At 32.1% G+C, this 15,803-nt stretch overlaps 1 protein-coding gene across 2 annotated transcripts in view; it reads left to right on the top strand.

The window, feature by feature from the left end:
- The window catches only part of LOC135127564 (sestrin homolog), a 380,608-nt gene that overhangs the window by 46,146 nt on the left and 318,659 nt on the right, over positions 1-15,803 (top strand). The gene's annotated exons all lie outside the window — the stretch shown is intronic.

The following is a 15,803-nucleotide window of genomic DNA, read 5'->3' as shown; positions in this document are numbered from 1 at the left end:
TCCCCCGATAGCGAATAGAACATGTTAATAAGCCCCATTTGCATTTTCATTCTGCTATAACACGACCGTGTCAAGCGCCATCAAACTTCCACGAATTATTACCATTAACGCACTCCGTGTTCGGCGCGAAATTTTATTGTAGCAACGCCTCCAACATTTCCAGAAAAGCTCGAGCGCCGTATTTTTCGGCAATTATTCGAGTTCGAACCGGCGCATAAATACGAGTTCGGCGATCCGTGAAGCAGAAGGTTTGTTAAATAAACATGGGGTCTTTCTGGCAAAGAAAACCTCTTTTTGGGATTATTTTAGTTTATATTTTATTTTCAATTCGGCGTTGGGTTTAGGCGGACAATTTAGGAAATTCGGAAAAAATAGTTCGGGTTACTATTTATAAATTCTTTTCACGAACGCCGGCCTCTGGCTGGGCTCAAGCTGGAAATTCATTGCCGGGAAGGGGTGGCTGGAGCGGTTTGGAAATATTTGTGCAATTGACGCATTTGACGTGAATAAGCAAAGTTTGCGGTACGTGCTGAAAGCGGGGAAAGTGCGAGGAGGTTGATGCATTTTTCTGGGGCCGGGGATTGTTTAGGCTTGGGGTGAATAATTTTGCACGAGCAGGTATGTCGAGGATTATGAATGGTGCGTTCGCGGAAAAAAAGAATGACGGATATTCGAACTGGAGATCGATTAGTTGTTTCCAAGGATGGTGTTCGTATTTTGTATCATCTTTTAAATATTTAGATACATTGTGAAGGATGAAACACGCAACGATTGTGCTGGAACTGATTTTAATTATAGTCTAATGGTATTCTGTAAAATGGGAAAGCGTTGCCTTAATTGCCCGAAGCGACTTTCCCGTTTCCAAAGATTATTAAAAGCAATCTCTTAAGGTGTTTTAGGGCCCTTATAAAGAGTCATTAGACACTTTTCAATGGCATAACCTCGATTCAGCGTTATAATTCAGCATTCACACTAGACGTAAATGAACCCAACATCAAGAATAATTTTGTTTCTAGTAGTGAAATTTTATTAAAATAATAGCCAAAGGAAGACCGTAAAGGGTATATGACAACGAATGCATTTTTGGCGAACTCCCTCTTGTCAAAATTCCCACCGAATTACACAAATCCGTATAGCATATGTAACACTTCTCCTTGGTGCTGTTGACGCAAAATTGTTGGTGAAATTCCCTGGTGGTAACGCAGCGTCTTGCTTCGTCTACCCTACCACCTAAAAGTAGTTCAATTACTAACACAGTAAGTGTACAATTATTATATTTACGGAAGAATATCTGTTGCATTACGCATGCGCGGGTATAGCTTTCGTGTGTGGTACAATTTTGTATTTCCATGGGTTTTTGACACGAGCGTATACAAAAATAACACTTGGTCGGTTCTTGCGTCCCATTTAGGGCCTGTTCTTTCGTCCCGTCTTGGCTCGGTTCTTTACTCGTTTCTTCCGGTCCTTCTAAATCGCAGAGTATCACAACTAGGTTCATTGTAGAGACATACAATTGTATTTAAGTTTCAGCAGACGTTGTACTGTTTACTTATAATTTGGCAGAAATTTGGAATGGACACGATACGAAATTTTTGTAAATGTCAGTATGTGATGAGTGATGACAAATTGACAAACAAGTAAGGTTTCTAGATGTTGTTGATCCTTTTTGATGTGGTGTCGTTTTTTGGCTGCTAGTAGGGCTGTTATAATAGAAAAAAAAGACTATGCATAATTCCTAGAAAAGTCGTTAGCACTAATATTAGTCTCTTCATTGTTTTCACCACTTCTTCGAACTACTTTCAAATCGCATTAATTTAAACAAGTTTTCGTTTTAATTGCCACAATTTCGTAATTTATTATGCCGAGCGATAACGTTTTTGTTTATAAACAACTTTAACCCATGGTTCTTCGTTTAAAAGTAGATAAGGAAGAGTGTAGTAATGTTATTTTAATTGTACTTTGTACAAAAATTTCTTCCCCAGGAATGTGTAAGATAATCTCCAAAAGTGACCCCTAGAGTATGAAAAAGTAGGTCTCCCGTTTCCGTCTGTCTCAATTTTTATTAAAAAAAAAAAAAAAAATCAAAATTGTATAACATTTCACAATTTAACTTCGAAATTTCAAAATCGAATGCTTTGAAATCTTGCGAACGTTTTAGGATTATCTAAACCATGCTAAATTGTTCACCAACATTTATCCGTTTATACTACGTCCCGCCCCACAGGAATTGATGTCATCTTGCGATTTTGTCTAAAAACTGTTATTTAAATGTTAAAAGTGGCATTGTCCTGAAATTGTGGTTTATGAATCCTTGTTGAATTTTTGTCCTAGACATCGAGATTTTTGAAAAAAAAAAAACAAAGTTCTAGATATTATCTAACAATTTTTCGATTTTTTAGTTTTTCAGTCGATTGTTTGATTTTTCGACTTTTCAATGTTTCAATTTCTCTACTTCTCGATTTTTCAGTTTTTCAATTCTTCAATTTTCAGGTTTTTGATATTTAAATTTTTCGATTTATTAAATTTTCGACTTTAAGACTTTGATTTTCGACATTTTTTCGATATCTAAATTTTGCGATGTGTCAGTTTTGGGGTTTTTAAGTTTTTCAATTCTTCAATTTTTCTTCGATTTTTCAGTTATTTGGTGTTTCAGTTTTGGGATTTTTCGATATTTCGATTCTTCAGTTTTTATACTTTTAGTTTTTCAATCTTCCGATTATTTGTTGTTTCGTTCTCTCGATTTTTTAATTTTTTCATTTGTCAATTTTTAAAATTATTTTTCGATTTTTCAGTTCTTCGATATTTCTATTTTTCAATTTTTCGAATTTTTAATTTGTAGATTTCTCGGTCTTTTTATTTTTCGACTTGTTGGTTTTAGATTCTTCTGTTTTTAAATTTTTCTAATTTAAAAATTTTATTAACTTTTCGGTTTTTCAGTTTTTCGATTTTTCGATTTCTTCGATGTTCCGGTCTTTCCGTTGTTCAGTTTTTCGATTTTTCGATTTCTGAGTTTTTCGATTTATCGAGTCTTTAGAATTTAAAATCTTTCAATTTTTTTAAATTTAAAATTTTTCGATTTTCAGATTTTCGATTTCTCGATTTTCGGCTAATTCGTTTTCTTTGTTCTTCGATTCTGAAATTTTAGCTTTTCCAGTTCTCATTTCTTCGATTTTTTGATGTTTTGATTTCTCGATTTTTATTTCTGATTTTTAAATTTTTCAATATTTTAGTTTTTCAATTTTTTAAAATTTAGATTTTTCGATTTCTCGATTCCTCAATTTTTCAGTTCTTCGATGTCAATTTTCCAATTTTTAACTTTTCTCTTTTGGGCTATTTCTATTTCCTAATTTTTTGCTCTTTCGACTTCTCGATTTTCGATTTCTCGATTTCTCGATTTTTTAGTTTTTCAATTCATCAATTTTTTGACTTTTCAGTTTTATTGATTTTTGTTCAATTTTTCGATTTTTCGACTTCGATTTTCCGGATTTTCGATTTCTCAATTTTTCGAAATGTAAATTTTTCAATGTTTCAGTTTTGGGATTTTTCCGTTTAGGGATTTTCATATTTCGATTCATCAATTTTTCGATTTCTGGATTTATCGAGATTTCGATGTTTCGATATTTCGATTGTTCAATTTCCCTGTTTATCAATTTTTTAACTTTCAACTTTTCGATTTTGGGCTATTTCTAGATCTCAATTTTTAGATCGAGAAATCCATAATTCTTGTTTTTTCGATTTCTTGATGTGATGTTTCCGGTTTCCAATTTTGCGATGTTACAATTTTTCCCCTTTTCGGCTCTTCGATTTTCCAATTTTTCGATGTTTCGATTTCGCGATGTTTCAATTTTTCGATATTTTATTTTTTCAGTTTTTAAAATTATATATTTTTCGATTTTTCAGTTGTTGAATATTTCTATATTTCAATTTTTCGAATTTCTAAGTTTTAGGTTTTTCAACTTTTTTGTTTCTATTTCTCGATTTTTCGTTTTTGACTTCTCGGTTTTAAGATTTTTGAGTTTTTCAATTTTTGTATTTTAGAAAATTTGCAAATTTTCAGTTTTTCAGTTTTCCGATTTTTCAGTTTTTTGATTTCTCGATTTATCAAGATTTCGATGTTTCGATTGTTCAGTTTTCCGATTGTTCGATTTTTGAATTTTTCGATTTATCGATTTTTACAATTTAACATCTTTCAATTTTTTTATATTGAAAATTTTTCAATTTTCAAATTTTCGATTTCTTGATTTTGGGCGTTTCGTTTTTTCTGTTCTTTGAGTCTGGAATTTTAGCTTTTCCAGTTTTCAATTCTCCAATTTTTTGATGTTTTGAGCTCGATTTTTCAATTTTTTGGTTTTACAATTCTTCACTTTTGTAGTTTTTTCACTTTTATTGATTTTTCAAGTTTTTGAATTTTCCATTTTTCGATATTTCGACCTCGATTTTCCGACTTTTCGATTTCACAATTTTTCGGTATCTAAATTTTTCTTCAATTTTTCCATTTTTTGATATTTCAGTTTAGAAATTTTAAATATTTCGATTCTTCGATATTTGGATTCTGCAATTTTTCGATTTATCGAGATTTCGATGTTCCGATATTTCGATTTTTCCATTTTTCTATTTTTCCACTTTAAAATGTTCAATTTCTTAATTGTTCGATTTATCGATGTTTGAATTTTTCGAAATTTTATTTTTTCAATTTTTAAAATTTTATATATTTTTTGAATTTTTTGGTGTTTGGTTTTTCAATTTTTTTTGTTTCGATTTCTCGATCTTTTTGGTTTTCGACTTCTCGGTTTTAGATTTTTCGGTTTTTCAATTTTTCTATTTTAAAAAATTAGCAATTTTCGGTTTTTCAGTTTTTCGACTTTTCACTTTTTCGATTTCTTTATTTATCAAGATTTCGATGTTTTGATCTTTCGGTTGTATAGGGTCCCGATTTTTTGATTTCTGAATTTTTCGAGGTATCCATTTTTTAAAATTTAAACATTTTTTTAAATCCAAAATTTTTCAGTTTTCAAATTTTCGATTTTGGGCTCTTTCGATTTCTCAATTTTACGATTTTGAAATTTTAAATTTTCCAGTTATTCAATTCTCCGATTTTTTGATGCTTTTACTTCTCGATTTTTCAGTTTTTCAATTTTTTAAAATTTAGATTTTGTAATTTTTCCAGTTTTCGACTTTTCAGACCTTCGATGTCAATTTTTCAATTTTTTACTTTTCGATTTCGGGCTATTTCGATTTCTTAATTTTTTGATTTTTCAACTTCTTGACTTTTCGGTTTTTCAATGTTTTAATTTTTCGAATTTTTCAATTTCTCAATTTTTCAGTTGGTCGATTTTACGATTTTTTGATGTTTCGATTTAGGATTATCGGAAATAATTTTTTTTTATTTTTCAAAGAAGCGAGATTTGTTGAACTGGATCAATTTTCTACGATGGTGTACGAAAGGATCGGATCCTTCAATATATCCACTATTCTGGACGAGAAGCAATGATCCCCTATAATCTTCGTTGGACTTTGATTTCGTCTTGGATTTTTTCAACCAGGATGTTCCATTCTCCATGCACTAAAACCCGTCGTCCAATCAATCCGATACCGCATCGCCATTGCACAATTTATACCATTAGCAAAAACAATCGCCCGTCCACCGCAAAACAGCTCAGCTCCGGCAAAAACCGCCATAAAATCGCAACTAGAATAATGGCCACTTAGCCGGTCAAGGCCCCACCGTGCCCCGCTCCACATTAATAATAATCCTTCACTGCCTCACTTTCTAACCTCCCAAAAATGTAGTTAGGTAATCCTCGTGCCCGCATCCTGCACGTCCCTTTTACGACCAAATAAATACGAACCGAACTTTTACGCCCCGACACGCGTACGTACGTGCGAACAAGTACAAAAACCATAAAATATTTGTTGAAAGCCCAATTTTACAACCGCCTCGCTTCCGCCCCATTCATAACCTCGCCAACCTTTTACAGCCACTCGATATCTGAATATTCAGCGGTTGCTTGCGATGCAGGTTTAGCGACGTTATTGATGGCGAAGAAATTGTCTTTTCGATTTATTTCGGCCGTTACTCAAGTGCCAGATCGCGCCGTAAATCCTGCTTCGGCGAAAATTAACTGTGCGCATGCAATCAGCGTGCCGGAAAAATGCTGAAGAATTAAAAAATTAAAGGGGGAATTTTAGTGTCTTGGAATGGAACGGCGCCGTAAATTTGATTGTGGCGCCGTAAAATTTTAGATAAAAAATAAACAGTGAGCGGTATTCAAATTCGGGAGCATGTGCGGAATGGGGAGAGGGGCCGTAAAGCGCAGAGGTTCCTGGTTTATGGGTTCGGGCCATATGGTGGCAGGGATTGAGATCTACGTGGACTAGTGGCGAAAATAAACACGAGGAAACCGATTCCGGGAGTTCATCATCAGGCAAACCTCGTAGTGCCCATTTAGGGAAGTACCGCTGTCTATACCACATCATACGTGATGTTTCGATTAAGACCTAACGAGTAGGGTACTCGTAACACTTCATAGACTCATAGTACTACTGCTCACCTGGTGGAAGCTTCGTTCGGTTTCTGCGAGGAGACTTAACTGGAAGATATAGTGAAAATTCCATTTTAACTTTGAAACTGCAAAACCGAAATCTTGTTTTAAAGTTGTCGTTAAGGACGGTAAATCGGCAATCAAAATTTTTTCGTTTATCCCCCCCCCCCCCCCAAATGAATTACATACGCTTGCATGTGTGATTCATGAATCCGTGTTGAATTTTTACCCTAGAAGTCCAGATTTTTGGGAAAAAATCAAAATTTTATAGCTTTTTACAATTTAACTTTGAAATTGCAAAATCGAATGCTTTGAAATCTTGCGAACGTTTTAGGGTTATCTAAAGCATGGTAAATCGTTAATCAAAATTTATCCGTTTATGGCCCGTCCCGCCTCCCAGGAATTGATAATGTTAAAAAGTAACATAGTCCTGAAATTGTGGTTTATGAATTCTTCTTGAATTTTTATCCTAGACATCGAAATTTTTGAAAATGAAATCAAAGTGGAGATATATAACAATTTTTCGATTTCTCAATTTTTGGAATTTTCGATTTTGGACTTAATTGCTTGGCTTTCAATTTTTCAACTATGTACTCAATTTTCAGTGTTGGGATTTTTCAAATTTTCGATTCTTCAATTTCTCGATAACCCAAATTTTCGATTTCTGGATTTTTTCGTTTTTCGATTTCTCAATTTTCAGATGTTTCAGATTTACTATTTTTCAATTTTTCGTTATTCAATTTTTCGATTTCTCAATATCTGGATCAATCGATTTTTTGACTTTTTGACTTTCCGAATTTTCGGCTTTTTGATATTCCCATTTCTCGATTTCTCGACTTTTCAATGTTTCGATTTCTCGACTTCTCGATTTCTCGATTTTTTAGTCTTCTAGTTCTTCAATTTTTCGATTTATCACTTTTATCGATTTTTCAATTTTATTTGAATTTTCGAATTCTTTACTTTGATTTTTCGATTTTTTGATTTCCCGATTTCTTAATTTCTCAATTTTTTGATAGCTAAAATTTGGTGAGGTTTCTGTTTTTCGATGCTTCAATTTTTCTTCGATTTTTAAGTTTTTTTGGTGTTTCAGTTTTGGGATTTTTCAATATTTTGATTCTTCAATTTCTCGATTGTTCAAATTTTCGATTTGTCCATTTTTTTTTCAGTTTCAGACTTCCAATTTTTTGATGTTTCACCTTTACGATTTTTCAATTTTTCGTTTCAATTTTTCGATTTTTCGCCTTTTTGATTTACACATTTCTCGACTTTTCTTTGTTTAGATTTCCCGATTTTCCGATTTTTCAGTTTTCCAATTCTTCAGTTTTTCGATTTTTCACTTATGGATCTTTCAGGCTTTTGATATTTAAATTCTTGTCAAGATTTTTGGGGTAACATTAAAATCGTATAACATTTTACAATTTAACTTTGTAAATGCAAAACCTAGTTGTGCTCTGGAATCATGGACTTTTTAAGGTTATAGAAAGAATTTTCGATTTTCGATTTGTTCATTTTTCGAAATTCTAATTTTCAATTTTTTTGCTCTTCATTTTCTCAATTTTCGATTTTTCGAATCTTTGATTGATCGAATTTTAAACATTCGATGTCTTGATTTTTCAATATTTCCATTTTTCCACTTTGATTTTTCACTTCTAGAACTTTCGTTTTTTCAACTTTCGATATCTTGTATTTTTACTATTTTTAGAAATCCCGATTTTGGAATTTTTTAATTAATACTCAAATTTTCAGTTTGTTTCCCTTTTGATTTCTCGATTTTTCAATTTTTTAGTTCTTCACTTTTTCAAATCTTCTGTATCTAGAATTTTCTTTTTTTAATTTTTCCATTCCTTAGTTTTTAGATTTTTCAATTTTCTGGCTTTTCGATTTTTAATTTTCTTGATTTTTGAAGTTTTCGCCTTTCCAATTTTTCGAATTTTCGTTTTTTCCATTTTCGAATTTTCGAATATTTGATTCATCGAATTTTAGACGTTCAAATTTTTGATTTTTCAATTTTTCAATCGAATTTTGGTTTTTCAACTTTCGATATTTCCGTTTTATCTACATTTCGATTCTTGGAATTTTTTATTTTTCGAAATCTCGATTTTGGAATTTTTCGATTTTTAGATTTTCGAATTTTCGAATTTTCGGTTTTTCGAATATTTGATTAATGATTTTTTAGTATTCGAATTTTCAGTTTGTTTCCTTTTCGATTTCACAATTTTTCAATTTTTTACTTCTTGGATTTTTCAAATTTTCTGTTTTTCGAATTTTCTTTTTTTGATTTTTCGAATTTTACATTTTTCAATATGTCCAATCTTCAGTTTTTAGAATTCCCAATTTTCTTGCGTTTCGATTTTTTGAAATTCGAATTTTGAATTTTTCAGTTTTTCGATTTTTCAGATTTTTACTTTTCGATTTCTCCAGTTTTCGATTTTCGATACTCGAATTTTCAGTCTTCCTAATTTTCCACTGTTTGATTTTTGATTTTTCAGTTTTTACATTCTTCAGTTTTTATACGTTTCGATTTTTCTTTTTTTTTCGATGTATCGATATCAGAATTTTCCCAACTTTTTGGGGGTTGTTAAATTTTCGAATCTTTGACTTTCACAAAGATTTTTTCTGTTTTTTCGATTTTTTAAATTTTCAATCGAATTTTTAATTTTTTTAATTTCGCTTTCTCCATTTTTCAATTTTGACTTCCATGTTTCGGTTTCAGAATTTTCAGTTTTTCGACTTTCGATTTTCCGTTTTTTCTGCATTTCGATTGTTGAATTTTTCAAAATCTGGATTTTATAATTTTTCGATTTTTTGATTTTAGAATTTTCGGTTTTTCGAATATTTGATTCATGATTTTTTTCATATTCGAATTTTCAGTTTGTTTCCTGTTTGATTTCTTGATTTTTCAAATTTTCTGAATTTAATTTTTCGAATTTTCCATTTTTCATTCTTGAGTTTTTAGATTTTCAATGTTTTTCCTATTCGATTTTTCGATATTCGAATTTTTAATTTTTTTACTTTTCGAGTTTTCAGTCTTCCTACTTTTAGATTTTAGAAATTTTCGGTTTTTCAATTTTTACATTCTTCAGTTCAATTTTCCTTTTTTTTTTCACTTTTTGAGTTCTCGATTTTGGATTTTTCCGAGTTATGTACACGACTGGTTTTGACTTTATAAAGGCTATGACAAAACAAAAACGGGTAAATCCCGCATCTTTGATAAATTTTTGTTTTGGACTTTACCTCAAGGGTGAAGGAATTTCTGAAATTCTTCTACGAATTTTTTTAGAAAAATTTTAAAAATTACAAACTCAGTCATCCCGTTTATTCAAATAGAATAGAGGTCGTAACGTCGATTCCGGGTACGTAATTGGCGGAAAATTATCTAGAATTTAACACCAATTCTCAGTAGATTGAACCAATTTTGACCATTTTTTTTTTTTTGAAAAATTTTGAAAATCGTAAACTCACTTTTTACATTTATTTGAATATTCTGGGCGTTAAAAGCAGTGTTGTAGAGTGATGACTTCCAAAGAGCCAGCGAGAAGTTGATAAAATCATTGTTAAAACGTATGAAAATAATATACTGGTAGCTTTTTGAATCGTTTTGAAAAATTGTAACGATTTTTGGGCATAGTTTTTTAAATTTTCTTTCATTTCTGCTCATAAACACCTTTTTGGTGAACATTTTAAATTGTCAGTTTTTTCAGTTACTGCGTTTTGTAGTTGGCGCGCACTTGAGAATCCTCTCAGTATCCAGATACATATTATGGTATTTGAAGGAGATTTTAGGTACGTGCCAACATTGTCAACCTGGCCGGGGTATTCTGATTAATAATTGAAATTAACTGAATTCGTAGCTGAAAATTTTTCAAAATTATGTTAGTTTTTTGAAATATTTGTCAATGAACGATATAAATTTTTAACGTTGTTTTTCCTGTATTTTTATTCCTTTCTTTGTATGTATATGTTTTTTAATTTTATGTTATGATGTTATGAATTATAATTAAAACAACCCATAAATTAATCTACATATTAAAGTTTGTGAAAACTAACATTTCTACTCTCCAAACTATTCTTGATTAAATATAAAAGGTGTACAAAACCTTGTTCCTCGTTTTTATTTTTAGGTTTTTTACTTTTATGGCATTTTAATGTAATAGGTTGACTTAACACCGGAAATATTAATGGGTAATATTCGTTTTTTGTGTTTTCTAAAATCACCTGACTTGGCAGGATTTCAGTAATCACCATAAATACATAGTATTATTTATATCTGTAAGTTTTGTTTTTATATCGAACTTTAGTCACGCAGAACTTTGGTCATATTATCCTTTTGGCACCTTTTAATAGACCAATTTTTCTGCTTTGTTTACTAATTTTCTTAAAAATTGGTTTATAATTTTGACTGGTAGTTATCTTAGAACAAGGTCAAAAAAGCTTGTTTTTTATTATATGTATATAAAAATGTTGTGTAATTCTTTGGAATTTGGAACAAAAATACCAATAAAACCAAAAATGTCAAAAAAGTTAAGAATCACATGCAAATGCGCTCGTATTAGTTCCCACATAAATTCTAGAACGAGTTATCACTTCGTTTCCTGCCAGCACTGTTTAATCGCTCATTTACCATTTCACAGTTTTTCACCTAGTAATTTACAAAATAACCACCTTTCGATGGGAAATTCATTAGCCAATGTAAATTTCACGGTTTATCAAACACGGAAGCTTACACTAGTTCGCATACTGTTCTTCCACCGTACTTAATGGAATATAATGCTCACTCCACTCTGAAAATTAGCGGTAATTTCACCGAAGCTATTGAACTCCAAGTACACCCGCAAGAACGTAGAAAAAACGTCGTTCGCACCAAAGAGATAAATCGTTGTAGCTTGTCGATTTTAAATTCAGTTTACTAACTCGTGTTTTAATTAGAAGAGCGCGTCTTCATCATTAAACCTCAGCTTCCTCAGAGCGTCTTGAGACGAACATGCAAAAACTTAATTCTCGTAAAACGCCCGCTCAACACAAATACCGTGCGATCGAAAAAAGTTAATTAGGCGATTTTAAAATTTCATCGGGCAATTGTGCGCCATAAATGTCACATAATTTATTAAAAATAAAAAATTCGATATTTTATGTATTTGTTGTATATTTCTCAAGAACTCCAACATGTGATGATTTGATGATATTTTGTAACTTTTTTGAGGAGTTTTTCAACAAAGAAGATAATATTTTGATCTTAGGAGACTTTAACATCCCCCAATTTATTCAAAATAATGACAATATCTTGGTACATACCCTCAATAATTTTTGTAGTTTTATGAATTTTATTCAATATAATTGTGTGAAAAACTCCTCAAACAAATTACTGGATCTTGTATTTTCCAATGTCCATTGTCGGGTTGAACATGATTGCAGTCCTGTGGTTGCGGAAGACACCCATCACCCGGCTCTTTCGATTTTGATTGACTTCACTGTTGACAACTTTAGTAACTTCCCTTCCACTAGACCAAATGGTGTAAAACTATACAATTTTAAGAGAGCTGATTATCCTTCTTTATATCAGGAATTATTAAATATAGATTGGTCCTTTCTAAATAATTGTGTTGATGTCGATAGTATGGTAGATCAATTTTATAACGCCCTATATCATATTTTTGATAAGCATGTCCCAATTTATCCAAATAAATTCAATAAGATTCAGTTTCCGCCATGGTTCAATTCTGTGATTATCAGTAACTTTAAATTAAAAGGTTATTATCATAATAAATATAAGCAAACTAATGATAGCTCCTATTACGTCAAATTTAAACATTATCGTACTATTACTAAAAATCAAATATCTCTAGCTTATAAAGAATATCTGAATTCCATTCAAAATAATCTATCCCAGGACCCAAAAAAATTCTGGTCGTATGTAAAATCAATGAAAGGTCAAACACGCATACCCGGAAAAATGACTTTTAATAACGTTTCTTTAAATTCTCCAGAAGACATTGTCAACGCATTTGCCACATTTTTTCAGTCGTCCTATGTTTGTTCTCAGAATTCAACAGATTTTCCAGTGCCTTCATCTGATTATCTTTCTTTATCTATATCCAGCATTACTCACAATGACGTTTTAGTTGCTTTCAATAAAATCAAAAATTCTTTTACTGCTGGGCCTGACCAAATCCCAGGTTTTGTGATACACGATTGTAAAAATATTTTTGTTCAACCTTTATTAGCAATTTTTAATGTTGCCCTTACTACTGGTACATTCCCAAAAAAGTGGAAGACCTCTAAAGTCACACCAATCTTCAAATCAGGTAATAATGCTGAAATAGATAAATACCGTCCTATATCAATAATAAATAACTTTTCAAAAGTTTTTGAAGTTGTTCTGTATTCGTTTATCTATCCTCATGTTCGAAAATATATCTCTCCGCAGCAGCATGGATTTGTTGATGGGCGCTCAACGATAACCAATTTAGCTTGTTTTTCCCAATTTCTGACAGAAGCTATTGATAATGGGTCCCAAGTAGACGTCATTTATACAGATTTTGCGAAAGCTTTTGATCGCCTTGATCACTTAATGTTATTATCTAAACTTCAGGTATATGGTCTCTGTGGCAATATTTTCAATTTACTTCGCTCATATTTATCAGACAGATCGCAATATGTTTTTTATAATGGTCACTCTTCTCATATCTACGATGTCACATCAGGAGTTCCACAAGGAGCTAATCTTGGTCCGCTACTTTTCATTTTATTTGTGAATGATTTGCCTACCATTTTCAAGAGTCAATCATTAATATACGCAGATGATGCTAAAATATATCACATTATTAGAACAACTGAGGATGCACATCAGCTTCAAAGTGATATGAATCAATTCAACAATTGGTGTTCCTTAAATAAAATTACCCTGAATGTCACTAAATGTAAAGTCATATCATTTACTCGTAAGAAAACATTACACAAATTTGATTATTCAGTCAATAACGAAATCATACCTCGATGTAATGTCATAAAAGATCTGGGAATCACATTTGATTCAGAACTTACATTTCAATGCCATATCAACAATATTGTTGCACGTTCGTTCTCTTTACTTGGGTTTATAATAAGGCAATGTAAAAACTTCAATAATTTAAATACTATTAAGATATTATTCGAGGCATATGTTATCTCATGTTTGATGTATGGTTGTCTTATTTGGAATCCTTTATATCAATGCTACATAAATGTCATTGAGTCCATTCAAAGAAAATTCATGAAATACGTATGGTTTAGAAAATACGGTACTTATCCTGATAGAGGAATTGATAATGCTTTGCTGCTAAGTGAATTCAACATGTTATCATTAGTTAGCAGAATAGAAGTTGCCATTACTTTATTTTTCTTTAAATTAATTCATTCAAGGATTGATTGTGCCGAGTTATTGGGAAAAATTTGCTTTCATGTTCCACGCTTAAATTGCAGAAGTGATTTGCCTTTTTATGTGCCTTTAGCTCGTACAAATATTTTAATGAAATCACCTTTAAATATAATGTGTTTCCTTTTTAATAAGAACTTTAAGGCTTTGGATATCTTTTCACACAGTTTCAAACAATTCAAAATGAAGGTAATAGCTTTTTATTTTAATAGTAGTTAATTAAATTATTACACCTATTAGTTGTTGTTTCTACTAATTTGAATTTGTGTCAAATACTGTTTTTACTATTATTATTATTATTTAAAGTTGGTTTGTTATTTCTTTTGTTCTGTTATTCATTTATATATAAGCACACATACTTTTATTTAACCTTCATGGAAAGTGTAGTTTATAGTTTCGGTTTTCTGTTTTTTTTTTTTTTTCTTGTCACTCTAGAATAATATTAGGTTATTAGGTTATATTCATTCATTGCTCTGTAATTGGTTCGCTTGAACTGTTGGGCAATAAACTTTTTATTATTATTATTATTATTATAATTAACGCGGCGAAAATCGCACTGTACATGAATTCTTCCGGGTTCTTTCGACTCGTCCGGAGCCATTAATTAAAATCCAACTCCGAGTATTTTTGGCAATGTTATGCGTGGGCTTAGGGTCAATTCCTGCGAAATTTATGGCGGCGAAAGTGCACGCAGGCTACATTAAGGGATTAAACTTATTAACATTCCGCGATAAAGCTGCACGGCAGGGACAATAAAAATGACTAATCCTTTTGCGTTCTTTATTAATGAATCCGGGTTCGAACGGCGATTGGCTTTGTTGGGTTCGGTTAATTGAGGCGCGTTTAAAATTCATAAGGATATCTTGCGGGAAGTGGGATCGCGGAATGTCCCGATTCCGTGGATAAAACTGTCAGCGTGGACGGCCTTCCTGCCATACGGGTGATTGATGGGCCGCTAATGTTGCAAGAAGTTTTCCGTTTTTGTAAGAATCGGCCGCTGCTTTCGCTTCAATCGCCGCTGTCCGGATTAACGAGCTTTTGAAATGTGTGGCGTGTGACTTTCGCCGAGAACTAGAACAATGCGGATAATTAGGATAATGCACCGGTTTGTTCGAGCCGGCTTCATCGACAATTATGTTTATTTTGAAAATGATTTTCTAGTCGAGCGTTCTGCGACTGCACTGCTTTGTCTTCGGCCCCTAAACCCGTGTAACGAAATCCCGAAAGTTCATCCACGTCGGATTAAATCCCCTGTAAAACAGCAAAAAAGCGCCGGTTCAGGTCGATTTTTCTTGAAGCGTCCCATCCGTTTAAAATTGCCAGCGCCGGCTTTTAGTTTATCAACGCGAAATTGTGCTATCTCTTCGGCAACTTTATGTTTCATCTCTGCCACAGAACATTAATTCCGGCCGTTGTGAAGAGCGTCTGTTTCACGATTTTTCTCGTGCATAAATCAGGTGGGTGATGCAAAAAGGGCAATAAATTCATGAACGCCGAAATAATTATCTCGTTCCGCTTCATCTGCGCCATTATTCGCTACTAGAGTCTGCGGTGGCTCGTAAAGATGCAGAGATGACATAGTTTTTCCCGGCGAGGGCGTCCAATAAAAATTTTAATATGAATTTCTGCAAATAAAGGGGTCGTTTGATGTTTAGTTTGAGGTTATTAAATCCTTCGGCAAACAGGAGTCCGCACTGGAACAAAGGAATTTTAATGGGTTTATAAATTATTCGCATTTAAAGCATCGTTAATTATGTCTAATTAAATTTATATGAACAATTTCGTACTTTTCGAGGGGCGCGTTTTATTGTAGTGTCGAGAGGGGAATGAGAGGAGGATTACGATTGTTG

This window comes from Zophobas morio, unplaced genomic scaffold (genome assembly GCF_036711695.1).
Source record: "Zophobas morio isolate AGI-343-1 ecotype UQ-CSIRO unplaced genomic scaffold, CSIRO_AGI_Zmor_V1 ptg000012l, whole genome shotgun sequence".
Lineage (NCBI taxonomy): Eukaryota > Metazoa > Arthropoda > Insecta > Coleoptera > Tenebrionidae > Zophobas > Zophobas morio.
This window is presented reverse-complemented; position numbering and strand designations above follow the sequence as displayed.